This window comes from Schistocerca piceifrons, chromosome 2 (genome assembly GCF_021461385.2).
Source record: "Schistocerca piceifrons isolate TAMUIC-IGC-003096 chromosome 2, iqSchPice1.1, whole genome shotgun sequence".
Taxonomy (NCBI): Eukaryota; Metazoa; Arthropoda; class Insecta; order Orthoptera; family Acrididae; genus Schistocerca; species Schistocerca piceifrons.
Window position 1 is genome coordinate 1,126,762,484 of NC_060139.1, and position 16,114 is coordinate 1,126,778,597.

The 16,114-nt window shown below is 39.7% G+C and overlaps 2 pseudogenes; both read left to right on the forward strand.

Moving 5' to 3' along the window:
• The window catches only part of LOC124776185, a 38,383-nt pseudogene extending 33,041 nt beyond the window's left edge, over window positions 1-5,342 (forward strand).
• A 4-nt stretch (window positions 5,343-5,346) lies between these two features.
• Window positions 5,347-16,114, forward strand: part of LOC124776186 — a 70,785-nt pseudogene continuing 60,017 nt past the window's right edge.

The window sequence follows — 16,114 nt, forward strand, 5'->3', positions numbered from 1 at the left end:
GTCACTCTGACAGCACAGCAGTATGTCATGGACATCCTACATCCTCATTTGCTACCTCCATGTCCAACGGAGTTACAAGAGACAGAGCAGTGAAAACATATCCAGTTGTTGACTCACAAAACGGTTTTGAGGTGTGACGCATGTAGTCTTAAGTGAATCATTCATACAAAAAGGAAAGAAGAAGAAGCTAAAGTCAGAATGTGAAAAAATTGGAGAATGGAATAGATATTTGAAGACTTCACACTTGAAACTCCCAGTTTTCCTATTGTGAAAGTGCCTTTGTGACCATATGCATTTCACTGACGATAAACTTTTTTTTTCCCCCTGGGTCTTGGCTCCATATTTTTTCATCCAGTTGAGTCAGAATACTTGCATAGTATTTGTGAGGTATTGTTTCAGTCTTGCAAGCTAATCTAAAATACAAATCCCTTTTGCATCCTAGAAAACAATGAGCACTCTTTCTCTCCGATGAAGTCACCTTGGCTATTTTTGTGCAACTGCTGTTTCATTTCGGTCGTCTCTCATCCAAGGGAACAGATTGGTGCATAGAATCAGTTGTGTGTCAGATTGTCCCAAATTGTTTTTCACATTTGGTTGTAGTCAGGCTTCAATAGACATGCCACTCACTTTCTGGTACGGCCACAGCATCAACTGTTTTGCACATGTTTTTAATTACTGATCTTGCAATATCACACTGTGTTCTTTCTCAGCATTTTCATATTTGATTGTAATTCTAGGAAGTTGTTCATGAGTCATCTTACAGAGACATATGCCACATATGAATTCAGCCACCCATTCCTTAACTGTTGACTATGAAGGAACTCCCCCCATGAACCATGGACCTTGCCGTTGGTGGGGAGGCTTGTGTGCCTCAGCGATACAGATGGCCGTACCGTAGGTGCAACGACAACGGAGGGGTATCTGTTGAGAGGCCAGACAAACACGTTTTTCCTGAAGAGGGGCAGCAGCCTTTTCAGTAGTTGCAGGGGCAACAGCCTGGATGATTGACTGATCTGGCCTAGTAACATTAACCAAAATGGCCTTGCTGTGCTGGTACTGCGAACGGCTGAAAGCAAGGGGAAACTACAGCCGTAATTTTTCCCGAGTACATGCAGCTCTACAACTTGACTAGAAGAAGAGATCGGTTGGTAGGACATGTTTTGAGGCATCAAGGGATCACAAATTTAGCATTGGAGGGCAACGTGGAGGGTAAAAATCGTAGAGGGAGACCAAGAGATGAATACACTAAGCAGATTCAGAAGTATGTAGGTTGCAGTAGGTACTGGGAGATGAAGAAGCTTGCACAGGATAGAGTAGCATGGAGAGCTGCATCAAACCAGTCTCAGGACTGAAGACCACAACAACAACAACATGAAGGAACTGACTCCTAATAAGTAAGATGATGCCTGTAGAAAAGTACAACAAAACAGTAATCTCAAAAAGGACAGGATAGACAGTACATTCTGTAGGACATATTAAAAATGATTGGTAAAAGAGACTTGGTGTGTTAAATGCAGCTTTTGATTACATGATAATTGAATTGGATAGATAAACAATATACTCGCTAAGTGGTGGCAGAACACACACATAAAAGAAGATTATAATTAGGCGAGCTTTCAGAGCCAGTAGCTCATTCTTCAGGCAGAAGGGTTGAAGTGGAAGGAAGAGAGGTGAAGGATAGGTCTAGGAAAAAGGGTAGATTTTGAGAAAGTTACCCAGAACTGCAGATCAGGGGAGACTTTCCAGATGGGATGAGAAGGAAAGACTCCTTCCACATCTACATACATACTCCACTAGCCACCATATGGTGCATGGCAGAAGGTACCCTGTCTACTACAATAGTCTGAATAAAATTACTTGATAGTTGACATCAATCACTTGCTGCAACAATGTTGCCACATTGGCTACCAGCTACCGTTTGCTTACAGGTGACAACAAACAAGCGGCTCACTTCACAAACTATGTTAAATGTTTAACACAGAGCAATTTTTCTAGTGGCTGGTGCAAGGTATGTCAGAAATGTTGGATACTCTGTCGACTATTGATTTAAAGTGACCAGTGACTGAACTGGGGCAGACGACCCGTTTTGTATCCCTGACTGTAAACTTGTGTCCTAACCCAGCCGAGAAAATTGTGGTCAACAGTCTGCAGCAGTACTAATATCATGATCGCTTTGTTCATGGCGATTAAAGCTAACCCTTAAGGGTAAACTCAAGACAACAAAAACTCAATTTCAGGGCTGAAAGCAAATTGAAATTTCTCCATGTCATTTGTTACCTGTAACTATCCTTACACTAGCTGCACATGCTGACATGTTAGAAACCAGTGAACAGCCCGTGTGGGCACTTGTTCGTGGATTATAGATGACTGAGGCCGATTCTAAATGAAGAAATAATGACAGGAAGGAAAATAAGACCAAATAGAACAGTCAAAATAATGATGAAAAATGATGCAGCAAAGTATTAAAAATAAAAATAATACATTAAAACCAATTAATTGAATGAAAATAATAATCACACTCTTTTGGTTAGATTTAGAAATAAAAATTTTGCTACATTGATGAGATTCAAACCTATGACATGCTACACATTAGATTAATCTGCCAACCATTGTGCTATGCCACAGCACTGCATGAAGTATTTATATATGTGAATGTAGTGACCCAGTTGCAACTATGAATTGCAACCTTAAAAATTTCAGTTTCACGCAGTGTAGTGAAAAGCTTATCTAATGTAAGATGATCTCTGTGAATATGACAACTATATGTATGATACTGAATTACACCTTGTGCTGAGTTATTCGGTAGTGTTTGGTTAGTGCTATGAATGAAATGTGTGTCTTTCATTAGCATTGTTAATGTGTGTTGTTTTTGGTGTAGTTATCGCGTGTCATGAAATACATAATAAAAGTGTCGTACTCATAATTTGGGATACAAATACATCAAGAAAGAATGCTGAACCAGGAATTGGAAGTGACTGGCCAATTTTGGTGGAGTTTGGCAACAGCAGACAGGTCAAGTGTGACGCTGACTACTCTTAGTGGCGTTTGAAGTGCCAACTATCAAGTAATTTTAATTCGACTGTAGTCAGTTCCTTTCCCATTCCATCTGCCAATCGAGTGAGGAAAAAGTGAATGTCTATATGCCTCTCTATGAGTCCTAATTTGTTGTCTCTTATCTTCGTGGTCCTTATGCATAATGTATGTTGGTGCAAGCAGAATTGTTCTGCAGTCAGCACAGTGTTCCTCAAAATCCCTCCAGGGATTCCCATTTGAGTTCCAGAAACATCTCCATAATACTTGTATGTTGTTGTTTCAACCTACTGTTAACAAATCTAGTATCCTGCCTCTGAATTACCTCAATGTCTGCTTTAATTCGACCCCTTGCGGATCCCAGACACTCAAACTGTACTCAAGAAGAGATCACACTAGCATCCTATATGTGATGTCCATCACAGCTGAGCCACACTGCAGTAAAATCCACCCAACAAACGAAAGATGATTATTCGCCTTCCCTACCATGACCCTCACAAGTTTGTTCCATTTCATATCACATTGCAACGTTATGTCCAGATATTGAAACAATGTGACTTCTTCATTCATGACACTACTAATGCTGGATTCTGGCATTATGGATTTGTTTTTCCAACTCATCTGCAGTAACTTATATTTTTCTACATTTAGGGTTAGCTGTCATTTATCGCACCAACTGGGAACTTTGTCCAAGTCATCTTTTATCCTCCTAAATCACTCAACGATGACACCTTCCATACACAACAACATCATCAGCAAACAACCTCAGATTACTGTCCACTTTGTCCATCAGATCAGTTAAGCACATAGAAAATATGAGTAATAGCGCTCCTATCACACATCCCTGGAACGATCCTAATGATACCCTAGTCACTGATGGACACTCACCGTCAGGATAATGTAGTGGGTTCTATTACTTCAGAAGTCTTTGAGCCACTCACATGTCTGGGAACCTATTCCATGTGCTTGTACCTTTCTTAAGAGTCTGCAGTGAGGCACTATGTCAAATGCTTCTCGGAAATCAAGAAATATGGAATCTGGGTTTGTGAATTTTGTGATGGCGAAGTTAGAGGAGCAATGCAATTGCGTTAAATTTTGCGTGAAACTCAAGAAAACCTTTACAGAGACACACCAAATGATGCAGGGAGCCTATAGCGATGAGTGCTTAAGCCATACTTGGTGTTACGTATTATTCACACGTTTTTAAAATGGCTTTACAAAAGTCAAAAATGATCCTTGTTCAGGACGCTCTTAGATGTCCCCTGATGACGCTTGTGTCAGGAACGTCAACGAAATTGTGTGTGCCAGTCGAAGATTCACTGTCCGAGAGATTGTAGAAGAATGTAACATTTCAATTGGGTCATGTTATGAAATGACACAGCATCTTGGAATGCATTGTGTTGCCGCCAAGTTCATTCCACGGCTCATGAGTCAAGACCAAAAAAACTTTTTGGATCTCACAAATGAGAATGAGATGTTCCTTGCGGGAATAGTATGACCCTGCAGACTTCTTTTTATTTCCAAAGTTGAAAAGGATGAAGTTTTGCAATGGTAGATGAGATAAAAGAAAATTCGCAGACGGCAGTTTATGCAACCCAGCAAGAGGTGTGTCAAGACTGCTCCTGGAAGTGGAAATGATATTGGGAACAGTGTATCAATTGTGGAGGAGAGTATTTCGAAGGAGACAATCCATAGTAACTAAAAGATAAGCATAGAAAATTTTGTGGACTAAGTTCTGGAATTTTTTGAACAGACGTCGTATGACAAAAGGGCATGCTGAGTTGCCCATGAGCGATGCTTTGTACTGATTTGTGGACATAAACTTATTGGTCTCTATGAAACTGATTAGATTCAAACCCAGAATACGTTCATGAATTCTGCAGCAAACTGATGTTACGGGAATTGGTCTGTTATTTCGCGAGTCTGTTCTTTCGCCCTTTCCCTGTTGCTTCATAACCTGGGTTGTGAGTAACTGAATCCACTTTCCCTTCTTCCCTTTTTTCCCCTCTCTCCTCCCTGATGAAGGAACAAAGTTCCGAAAGCTAGGAATGTAAATTTTCAGTTCTGTTTTATGTGTATCTATCGGCTGTACTGAGTTGATGTAAGTACTGGCCAGCCCCTCTATCTCTTTGTTAGTATTTGTTTCACATCTTATATGAGATTTTCCATTAATCATTTATGTTTGTATAAGCATTTATTAAATTTAAAAACTTGGATTTCATATGTTAATACAAAAGATAATGTTTTGCATTGCAGGCATGAGGAAGCTGTCAAAGATGAAGAATCAGCCAATGATTCTTGTTGGAGGATAACAATATGTATAACTTAAACTTGAGATTCTTGAAAAGAAAGCTAGTCAGTATTTCTTAACAGTACTGATTGACGAGCAAAGTCTTAGTGGACATTTGTATAAAATTGTCACAGGTGTTATTTACAAGAAGAGTAAATAGTTTCAATAGGAATGTGGTGAGACATTTAACAAATGTCATGACCACACATTAATAGGACCTTATAACACTACCATTTTGATATTAGTATGCTTTTACGTAAATAACAGAAACCCTGTCTCTATGTTGACACATATAACCCTCTTACTAAAATTTAGTTTAGTTTCCAAATAAAATACACTATGGAAGGATAGTCCTGTTTATAGGAAAAGATAATCAATAGAGTTATCCTTCTTACAGGATTTACCGTGTGTTGCGTCTAATGGATAAGTAAATTGGACTATTCACTCCTTTTCCTAAGATCTTACCCAGAGGCTAGATAGAAACACAGTATGAATATATACTGAATATATACTGAAGCTAGGACAACTCATTTCCAAGTTCATTTAGTGGTTTAAAACATGTACTTAATGGTCACCAACCTATCCTGGCAATGAAATAGTGAAGTACTGGAGAAGCAGAAATTTGAATTTTGCCTACTTTCTTGCTACTGTTTAGTTTGGCTCTTCAAATAAATTACACCACTTAAACAATTTTGGGCTACATCTTTATACATTATGTTTTTAAAAAAGAAAAAGCCCAGTAGATAACTTCAAGGAAGGTAAAAAAAATTAGCCGGGGTGGGGGGGACAACCTTTAGAAAAGCACTTTCCATAATCAAGAAACTTAAATACTTAGACACTAAAGCACACACTTTTTAACTGAACATTTCACTTAAAGAAAACCTCTTTCTTGGTGGAATTTACTTTCAAAAGCTATTATTCTTTGAACTAATTCTGTATAGCCATCTAACAGGTTCTAGTAACTTGGCTTCACTCTGATTGAATTTTATGTAAGCAAACTATAACACTTTGCAATAGTTAAGAAAAAATTTTTAATATTTACACTAAAGCAATTTAAATGGTGCCTCTTTATATTAACTTGGCACTTCAAAAGTCTGTAAAACAGGACACTCGGATTAATCAAACACCAGGAAGGAACCCTATACAGATGTATGATTAGGATGAAATAACAGGGTGAGCCAGTTTCCGTAAAGTTCAAGAATGATTATTAAAACACAGTTTAAAGTAATGGTTCATGCTGTACAAAGGTAAAAATAGAAAAAAATCTTATCTGGTGGCTGTAGGCTTGGGTGTGGCGGACAGCTATGACGGCTACACTACCCACACTACGGCCTGCAAGTTTCTTGCTGTATGGGCTCAATTTCTCTTCTTGGCTTCATTCAGTTTTACATACAGTAGCTCAACAACTCACAGCTATGCTGTAAGCTGTTTGCAGTCTTCAACCGAGGCATTTTTATGGAAATTTGCAGGCAAAGCTTCTGCTCCACAAAGGAGTTACATCAATCACTGCTGCCTACAAACTGTGTGACTTACTTCCCGCACTTGCTCAAGGTAGCATGCCAATTCGCCTTTCGCACCTTTTCCACTCCCCACAACCATTTTCGTTTCAAACAAAAGCATACTGGCTTTTACATAACACCTATTTCTTACATTGTTCCTAAGCATGACCATTTCTTAAATTGTCAAATTTACATCAACATGAACAATTTATACACACAAATATTTTTAAATACAAAATGTTATCAAAACATTATTTAGACCCTTGGTATCCTTTGTAGAGGACTTGGGCAGGTTTGTCCCATCCTAATACACATTATTTTGTTACTTCCCTTCAGATATTCCATTTAGCTACATCTACAATAATTCCCAATGTTCTGCCTTTTGAGGTGTCCAGTGCGGGTTGCTCTCCACTTCCTGGGTGTATTGTATCGAGTTAGTTTTTTCAAATTTCCATGTGGGTTTATCAATGTATTTTGTAACTGATATTTCAGCACCAATGATAACTTTTGTGAGCCAATGTACACTCCTTGAAAAATGTTTCAGTACTACTATTGAGTGATTCAGTGGTAATTTGTTCTCATCAGTGGAAAAGATGGATGGGTCAGGTTTTGTATCAGTTTCCATCTGCCTGCCCAAAACGTTTTAAATTCCTTGGCATCAAACTTAGATAATTTCTTGTGTGTTGATCCATTCGAACAATGGTTCTCTATTTTTGTCTCTATTTATGTATCTCCGGGTTGTGTTTTGGAATTAAAATCTTAAACATATACGTGCTGTCTAGTTGCTGTGTGTAAGACTAGTGTCAGACACTTTCCGTTAGGTGATTTGTGGACTGATGTAATAACCAGGCCTTTGAGTTTTATCCTAATTACTTCTACATCACTAATTTTCTGACAGCTTAAGCCAGCATAATCCAAGAGCTGTTTCTTTTTTCATTTATTGTGGATGCACCTAACAATTGAGAGGAGTATTGATATTGCTTTATATTGCATAATCTTGCATGTAGCTGCTGAATTATCACCTAAATGCATTTCCTATAGAGCTATAATACTGATGGCATGCTCATCATCTAATTTGCTTTGGTAACTGCATTTGTCACTTGTTAATCCTACGTTAATTTGCATAATATGGACACCTTGCCTGATAATTTTTGACTGTAATCTCTGAGAAGTGCTGGACCATCTTTTGTGTAGAGTTTTTGCTGGCTGCTCCTGCAGTCACACTGCCTTGGTGCACCATCTCGGGGGTTGTCTACATGCCACACAACAGTCTTTTTGGTGTCCAGTGTGAATGATTCACTGGTAAATATCCTGTCCCATACACTTTTGTTTGTAGACAATACTTCTGTGTTAGCTGAAAATAGAAACCCCGAGCCAGGAAGCAGTAGTCTCAGTACCTCAGAGAATTAGTTTCAGCTAAAGTATATGGATCTAACATATCTAAAATGCACATGGTTTAGTTTGGAAACCGCACAAACACCCAAATGTACACACCCACACTAGCTGCAGGGGGGGGGGGCAGAGTGATTGGAGAAGACAGTACATGATCTGAATGGGAAAAGATTGGTGTGTACAGAAGAGAAAAGGTAAAGTGATACAGTGGGAAACAAATTAGCAGAGGTTTAGGTCAGGTGGATGGCACTAGATGTGCTGGAGAGACAATTTCCACCTGTGTAGTTCAGAGAAACTTGCACTGGAAGGGAATATCCAAATGGTATGTCTAGTGAAGCAGTTGTTGAAGTGGTGTACAGCCTCTTGGCAACTGGAATGTCAAGTCTGTGGTTTGCCACAGTTTGGTGCTAGACATTACTGTGAGTGAACAGTTGGTTACTTGTCATCCCTACATGGAAAATTGTATGGTAATTGCAGCATAGCTGATTTTTAACAGGTTGCTTTTGCACATGATCGTGCCTTTTATATGGTGGGAGATGCCTGCAACTGGACTGCTGTAGGAGGTGGTGGGTGGATTTGTGGGACAGCTCTTGCACGTGGGTCACTCACAGGATTAGGGGCGGACAAGGATGTTCTCTAGATTGTGCAGGCAGTGGAACACTACTTTGCAGGAAGTGGGTAGTATCTTGAGTACAGTATATCCCATCTGAGATAGTCAAAGCCCCAGTGAAGAATGTGGTTGAGCTTTTCAAGGCCTGGGTGATTAGATGAATGCTGACCATTGTCTGGTTAACAGGGTTACAGGTGTGAGATGAGGAGATGGCACGGGAGATCTATTTATGAATGAGACGGATAGGATACTGTGGCTCTGATAGTGCTATTGCCATATTTAGACAACTCCTGCTTTCCACTGGGGATAGTGAGTCCACGTGCGACAAGGCTGTATGGAAGGGACTTTTTGACATGGAATGGGTGACAGCTGTCAAAGTGGAGGGAGGTACTGTTGGTGGTTGGTCCACTTGACATGTGTTTATGGATATCGACGTCTAGTGATATGGCGCATTGAGTTGAGAATAATCGGGTTAAGATGATTTGGGAGTAGGTTTTTAGGTTATGGAGGAAGCAGTCTATACCATGAGTCCAGATCATGAAAATGTCTCAATTGCTCTGAATCAGACAAGGGGTTTTAGGTGTTGACTGGATAGGAAGGACTTCTGATGGCCGATAAAAAAGTTGGTATAGGATGGCACCATGCAAGTACCCATTGCAGTACTACAGATTTGTTTGTACAGGGATAATCGCTTAAAACCTGCACCACAAACATTGCAGAAATGGAAAGTGCTATTGATGTGTGGTTTTCACACGATAGATTGGTAGTTGGGGGCTTATGCTAGTAACCAACCAACAGATTGTAGTGATATTAGAAAGTGCATTTTTTGTGCAAACATACACTTTTTTAAATGAAGCTATGCCTATTGGTATTAACTAAAAGTAGGGTAAATTAGTCTATCAGGGGTGTTTGTTGCAGGAGTCTAGTGTGAGCCATTCACGAGATATCATATTTTGAAAAGTTCCCACGCCAACACTTGTACATTAGCTGAGGTAGCACACACCAAAGTCTATACCATGAGTCCAGATCATGAAAATGTCTCAATTGCTCTGAATCAGACTACACTAGTTATGTGGATTGTGACCAGTAATGAGACAATTGACCATCACAGGCTGTGTTCAAAATGACCACTGGCAGCAACAGTATATGCTCCCATTCTGGTATGGAAAGACTGCTGCACACATACCAGTATTTCAGCAGGGACAATCCGACAGGCTGCAGTAATACATCATTGCATATCATCAGATGTAGTTGGTATGCCCTTGTAGACAGTATTTCAGCTTTCCCCATAGAAAAAAAGTCTGCAGGCATGAAATTTGGCGAATGGGTCAACCGAGATACAGGTCCTCTGCATCCAATCTAATGATTTGTAAACAGTTTGTGAAGCCATGTTGTACTCAGTGCACTGTGGGTTGTACAGCCATCGTATTGGTACCACAAGTTGCTCCTAGTCTGCAGAGGAATCTCTTCTAGCATCCGTGGAAGATGATTTGTTAGGAGGCTGTGATACTTGTGCACATTCAGTGTTCTTTCTAAGAAAAATGGGCCTATGAGCTGATGGTTCACTGCCCCACACCACACGTTTACACTCCAAGGATGCTGACATTCCACCTGCCACAGCCAAAGAGAATTGTTAACAGACCAATTGTGCTTATTTCAGCACTTTACCAGGCCACGATTGTTAAAATTTCCTTCACCACTAAACAAGATACATGATACATCTGGAGTATCCTGTCTTAATGCCCATGTATGGAAGTTAACACAATTCTCTTGATCAATTCCATGCAGCTCTTTATAGAAAGGGATAAACCTATGTCAATGGAGAATGCATAGGACACTTGCCCGATTAATGCCATTTCCACATGCGATTGTGCAAGAGGTAACATGTGGATCAACTACTTGTTTCATCTGTTATGTTGCTAAGATTTAGGCTATGACTTCCATATAACTGGTTGAAGAGGTTGATAAAATGATTGCCGAGATGCTTGACATTTATTGGTATTTATTGCCGCATATACTGTACAAGAATGAACTGCATTCTTCGTACACTCTCCATACACCATGAGCATGTCACCTTTTTCTGCGTTGGTAAATCCCATCGTCCACTCACGACCTTCTGATTGGACTGTCACACACTTACTGACTTGCAAGTCACAATGAACTCGAGGAACACACACACAATCACACTGCAAGGAAACAACATCATACCTAGCAACTACCCACACACACAAACACACTGTAAGCAAACAACATCATACCTAGCAACTACCCACACACACAAACACACTGTAAGCAAACAACATCATACCTAGTAACTACCCAGATTGAGTGGCACAAACTAGTATTGGTGTGGAAACTTTTAAAAATACTGTATCTCATTGACAACTTGTACTAGAATCCTGCAACAAACCCCACTGACATTCTGATGTACCATATTTTTAGTTTGTTAATGTCAGTAAGCACAGTTTCATTTAAAAAGTGTACATCTGCACAAGAAAGGATTTTTACAATCTGATGATTGGGTAACAATAATGAGTCCCTGACTACCAATCCATTCTGTCAAAGCCGCAAATCAATAGCACTTCATACTTGTGGTGCGAGCTTTAGGCATTTCACCCTGTGACTTGGTCTTCAAAAGTGAAATAATTGTGGGTCAGGATGTGATTGGGTAAGGGGATTAGGAAAGAGGTGATGGGTTTGGTATCAGGAGGATGTTTGGAAAGTGAGGCCATGGGCATGGGGGATGTTGCATCCATAGTAACCAGCAAGGAGTCATGTGGTAGCAAAACAGGAACTGCAGAAAGGCGGTGAAGGAAGTGAGCATTGTCTTCACTGTAGGATGGGAGGTTACAGACAATGGTTTGCATGTGATGTTCAGTGGGAGGATTGTACCCAGCCACAGTTGGACAAGTGGAGAGACCTGTGTAGTTGGGTTTGTGTAGTTTGGCGAATAGGTAAAAAGGAAGGAGTGGTGTGAGGAGGGAGATTGATCCAGGAGTCAGGTTATGGGATGGACTTAAGGTCTTGGAGAGCTGCTGGAGTCTTGGAATTCTAGGATGTGATCATGATTGTAAGGTATGTATGCAGAGGTGTTAGAAAGTTGGTGAAGACTCTCAGCCACATAGTCACTATGATTCATGAACACTGTGATGAAGCTTTTATCTGTGGGAAAGATGATAAGGCACGGATTAATTTACAGGATATGGGTAGCTGTGTGTTACATAGGAGTGATGTTGGTCTCATTAGGGAGGATTTAGGAAAGGAAAGTAAGGCCGGGTTAGAAGTGACGAATTCCTGAAAGATAACCAAGAGATGACTGGCTGGAAGGGGAGGTTCAGGGTGGGAGGGAGGCTGGAACTGTTTCAAGCAAGGTTCTATGTGAGGTTTTTGTTGGCTGTTATTAGTGGGATGCATCATCATCATCATTTAAGACTGATTATGCCTTTCAGCGTTCAGTCTGGAGCATAGTCTTGATCTATTTCTACAGTTTTTATACCCCTTCCCTTCCAACACACACACATTAGCCACCAAGGAAGAGCCTACAGCTTTGATTCAACACCCCCCCCCCCCCCCCTTCCAGTCATACCCTCATACCTCCCTAATGCACATTGAAGAAATTTCCACTGCAGAGATTAGGTAAGGAAAGAAGGTCCTTTACAAGTCCAGCACACTTGAATTTAGGTTTTGGGCTAAAGGTGAGGCCTTTAGAAAGTACCAAGACTTCTGCTGGGCTAAGAGCTGTGGCAGAAAGGTTGACAACAGTTTTACAGGATTGGTGTTTAGGATGTATACATCTCATGGAGGATGGAGGAATTTGTTGTGATTGTGGAAGATGGAGTATTGAACAAAGCATAGTTAAGGAGGTATGAGGGTATGACTGGGGGGGGGGGTTTGAATCAAAGCTGTAGGCTCTTCCTTGGTGGCTAGTGTGTGTGTGTGTGTGTGTGTGTGTGTGTGTGTGTGTGTGTGTGTGTGTGTGTGTGTGTGTATGTGTGTGTTGGAAGGGAAGGGGTATAAAAACTGTAGAAATAGATCAAGACTTCACGACAACTAGCAGGTTTAAATGGGTGGGTGTTGTAATAGATATGTGGAGGTGGAGGTGATGAGGCTTGCACAGGATAGATTAGTATTGAGAGCTGCAGCAAACCAATCTTCAGACTACCACAGCAACAACAAAAAGGTCATAAGATGGAAACAATTTTGCGTTGTAGTATCTCCCTCTGTTTCCACTCCATGTAGTTTTCAATTGTGGTAATGTGGCGTGTGTACAGAGATTTATCGGGTGTTAGTATTTTTTATTGTACTGTATTAACAGGATTTATCAAGAGTGGTGATAACATCAATTTGTGACAATAAATCTTTGTCATGTGCAATCTATAATACTGTTGTTCCATTTGTAATAAACAATTTCTTTGATGCTGTTTTCCCAAATAAGCCTAAATTTTACTGTTATTCACATGGACAGAGGCAGAGTAAGACATGGGAGATAACTTCAGCTGATCTTCGAAGATCAGTTTCTTGAGACAGAGACAGTGTCATTATTGTTATTGTTATTGTTATTGTTATTATTATTATTATTATTATTATATTGAATTATTGTTAGTTAATACCCCCTTAAGGAGAGCAGTAAAGCACCATCAATTTTGAAGGCTTTTTTTCTGTCTCTTTCGTTTGTCTTTCAAAAACTTCTCATATATTCATTGTGATTCTTCTTCCTCTCTTCTGTACCGTTCTTCTCCATTTTCTTCTCTTTCAATATCTGCTGAAATTTCTGTTTTCCAGTTTTTTACTCTGTATTTTTTCCTGTCTGTGATGTCTTCTGTGGAGATGTTTAGTTTCTTGAGGTCCTCCATGGTTTCCTATACCCAGTTGGTTTTCCCTTTATTAGTCATAACGATATAAAAAATATTCTTGGTAAGTCTGTTTTTGTGCATAATTTGTATGTGTCTCTAGAACCTTGTCCTACTTTACCTGGTGTTGTTTTTAATCCTCTGTTTGTATTTGTACAGTTCTTTTGTCAATATGTTTATCCAGATCCCCTCTCTCTGAACTGGCCTGTAGATCTTTCCTTCTGTTTTTCCATCTCTTTGATTTTTGTTCTTCCCTTCATTGCTGTTGTTCTGAGGTGTACAAGGCCTGTGGTAACTACTGTACTACAGTGTCTTAATTTGGCATTGATGGAAAAACTTCTTTTGTTATAATTGTTCGATATAAGTCTGAATACCTTATGTAGTTTTGTGATTCTTTTTTCATTGGATGTTGAGTTCAGTCCCATTTTCTGTGTAATCTCTTCCAGGCACTGGAAACTTCCTTCATGTGATATCTTTCCATACTTTGTTACCAGTGGGTGTCTGTCTCTTTACATTGTGTCAATGTACAAGTTTTTTTCATGTGAGATTTGTAGTCCCGTTTTGACTGAGATTTGATAAAGAGTTTGTAGAGCTTTTTTGTCTTCTTTTCTGTTATTTGCTCTACAACATGGCATACATGACCTCGGCACTTGTTTCACCACACATGCCACCTGGATTCTTCCGCCAGACACCAGTTTCTCAGAACTCCGCAGGTGGGAACTAGCACTACAACGTGTCCTTGGTTCTCACCACCCACCTCGCCTTAATTTACGTTAATTTCTCCTGTCTCAGCATTTCTTCACTGTAATTACTCTTTGCTTCACTTCGTTTTAGCTTTATACATCTTTCATTGTCTTTTCCATCTATTTTCACTGCCCCCTCCCACAGCTGTTGCATACAATACACTTAGCTTCTCACTCTTATTAACTCATGTACAGTTTTAGTAGTAATATCTGTCTTGCATATTACCCTGTCTTCCACCTTTAAGCTCTCAGGTTTCTGAATCTTGCCCAATGCAGTCCCCAACAATTAGTCTTTCCTTATCATCCTGTACGGTAAGTCACCCATGACCCACGGTTCTGGGTAACTTTCCCAAAATCTACCCCTTTTCTTAGACCTCTCCAGTCCTTTTCCTTCACCCTTCTTGCTTCCCCTGCAACCCTTCAGCCTGAAGAAGGAGTCACTGGCTCCAAACGCTTGCCTATCACAACAGTCTTTTATGTGTGTGTTCTGCCACTGCTTGGTGAGTAGATTTTTTATCTATCCAATTAAATAATTTTATAAAGAGTATCTGTGTGTGATGTTTTTATTGGTATACAACTTGTTATAAACAAAACTTATTTTTACCATTTAATATGTTTCCAGATATTTACCAGTGGTAAAGATGAAATTGGGTTGGTTGTGCTTGGTTCTGACAAGACACAGAATCCACTTGATTACCCAAATGTGAGTGTGGAATTCCTCTTGCACTGCCTACATGGCAGATGATATCCTTTGTGGAGAAATCATGGCAGATGATATCCTTTGTGGAGAAATCTTTACATGAAAGTGAAATAAAAACAGATTGGATAGATGGTGTTTTTGTTGGCATGCAAGTCTTGAAAGATGAGCTAGAGTAAGTATTTAAAGCTGTCTGTTTCATGACATTCCTGGAACATGTTCCAGAATGTGTGTTACACAAATCACAGTGACATAGTTGTGACTTTATAAACTTGAATCAATATGTTTTTGTAATGAAAAAGAAACAGAAGGCACAATACCTGCAGAAATAGGAAATTTTTTTGTGTGATTTTACTGTATGAATGTTTTCTACAGTTTTTCAACTCAATAATTAAGGAGGTATTGATACAAGGCTTTGCCAAAAATCCATCTGTCACCTACAATTCCAGCCCTGTCACTGACATTCCCTACCCCACAATATGACTGGGCCACCATGAAAGCAGCCACATCATTGTCAAATTCACTGAAACTACTGCATAACAATTTGCTTGAGTATGGCTGCTGTTGTGGTCTTCAGTTTGGTTTAAGCACTGCGTCAATACCTTCTCTTCATAGCACTCGGAGGTCGCGATCTGCGACTGTTTTTACAAATGGCAAGAGAACTTTTCCTCTAGTTGCTTGTTTTTCAGTGAAAGATGCAAATATTTTAGAATGTAGTGCCCTATGTATATCTGTTAGAATAGCCACAAGGTCTGAAAGTTATTTTCAAATGATTGAGCTCTTCTACAGAGTACTGAAATCCACAGATTCTTCCAACCTTGTCCACCAATGTCTTACATACTCCTCTTCCTCCATGGATTGTTTCCAGCATTTGGAGATGAAACATTAGGCAGCAAAACATGCCTTATAACCAAAATCTAATGAACATATAATTAAATTAACCAAAGATGTAATGTTGCACTCTCAGGTAAGACTGATCTTGAATGCAAAGCCAAAGTCGAAA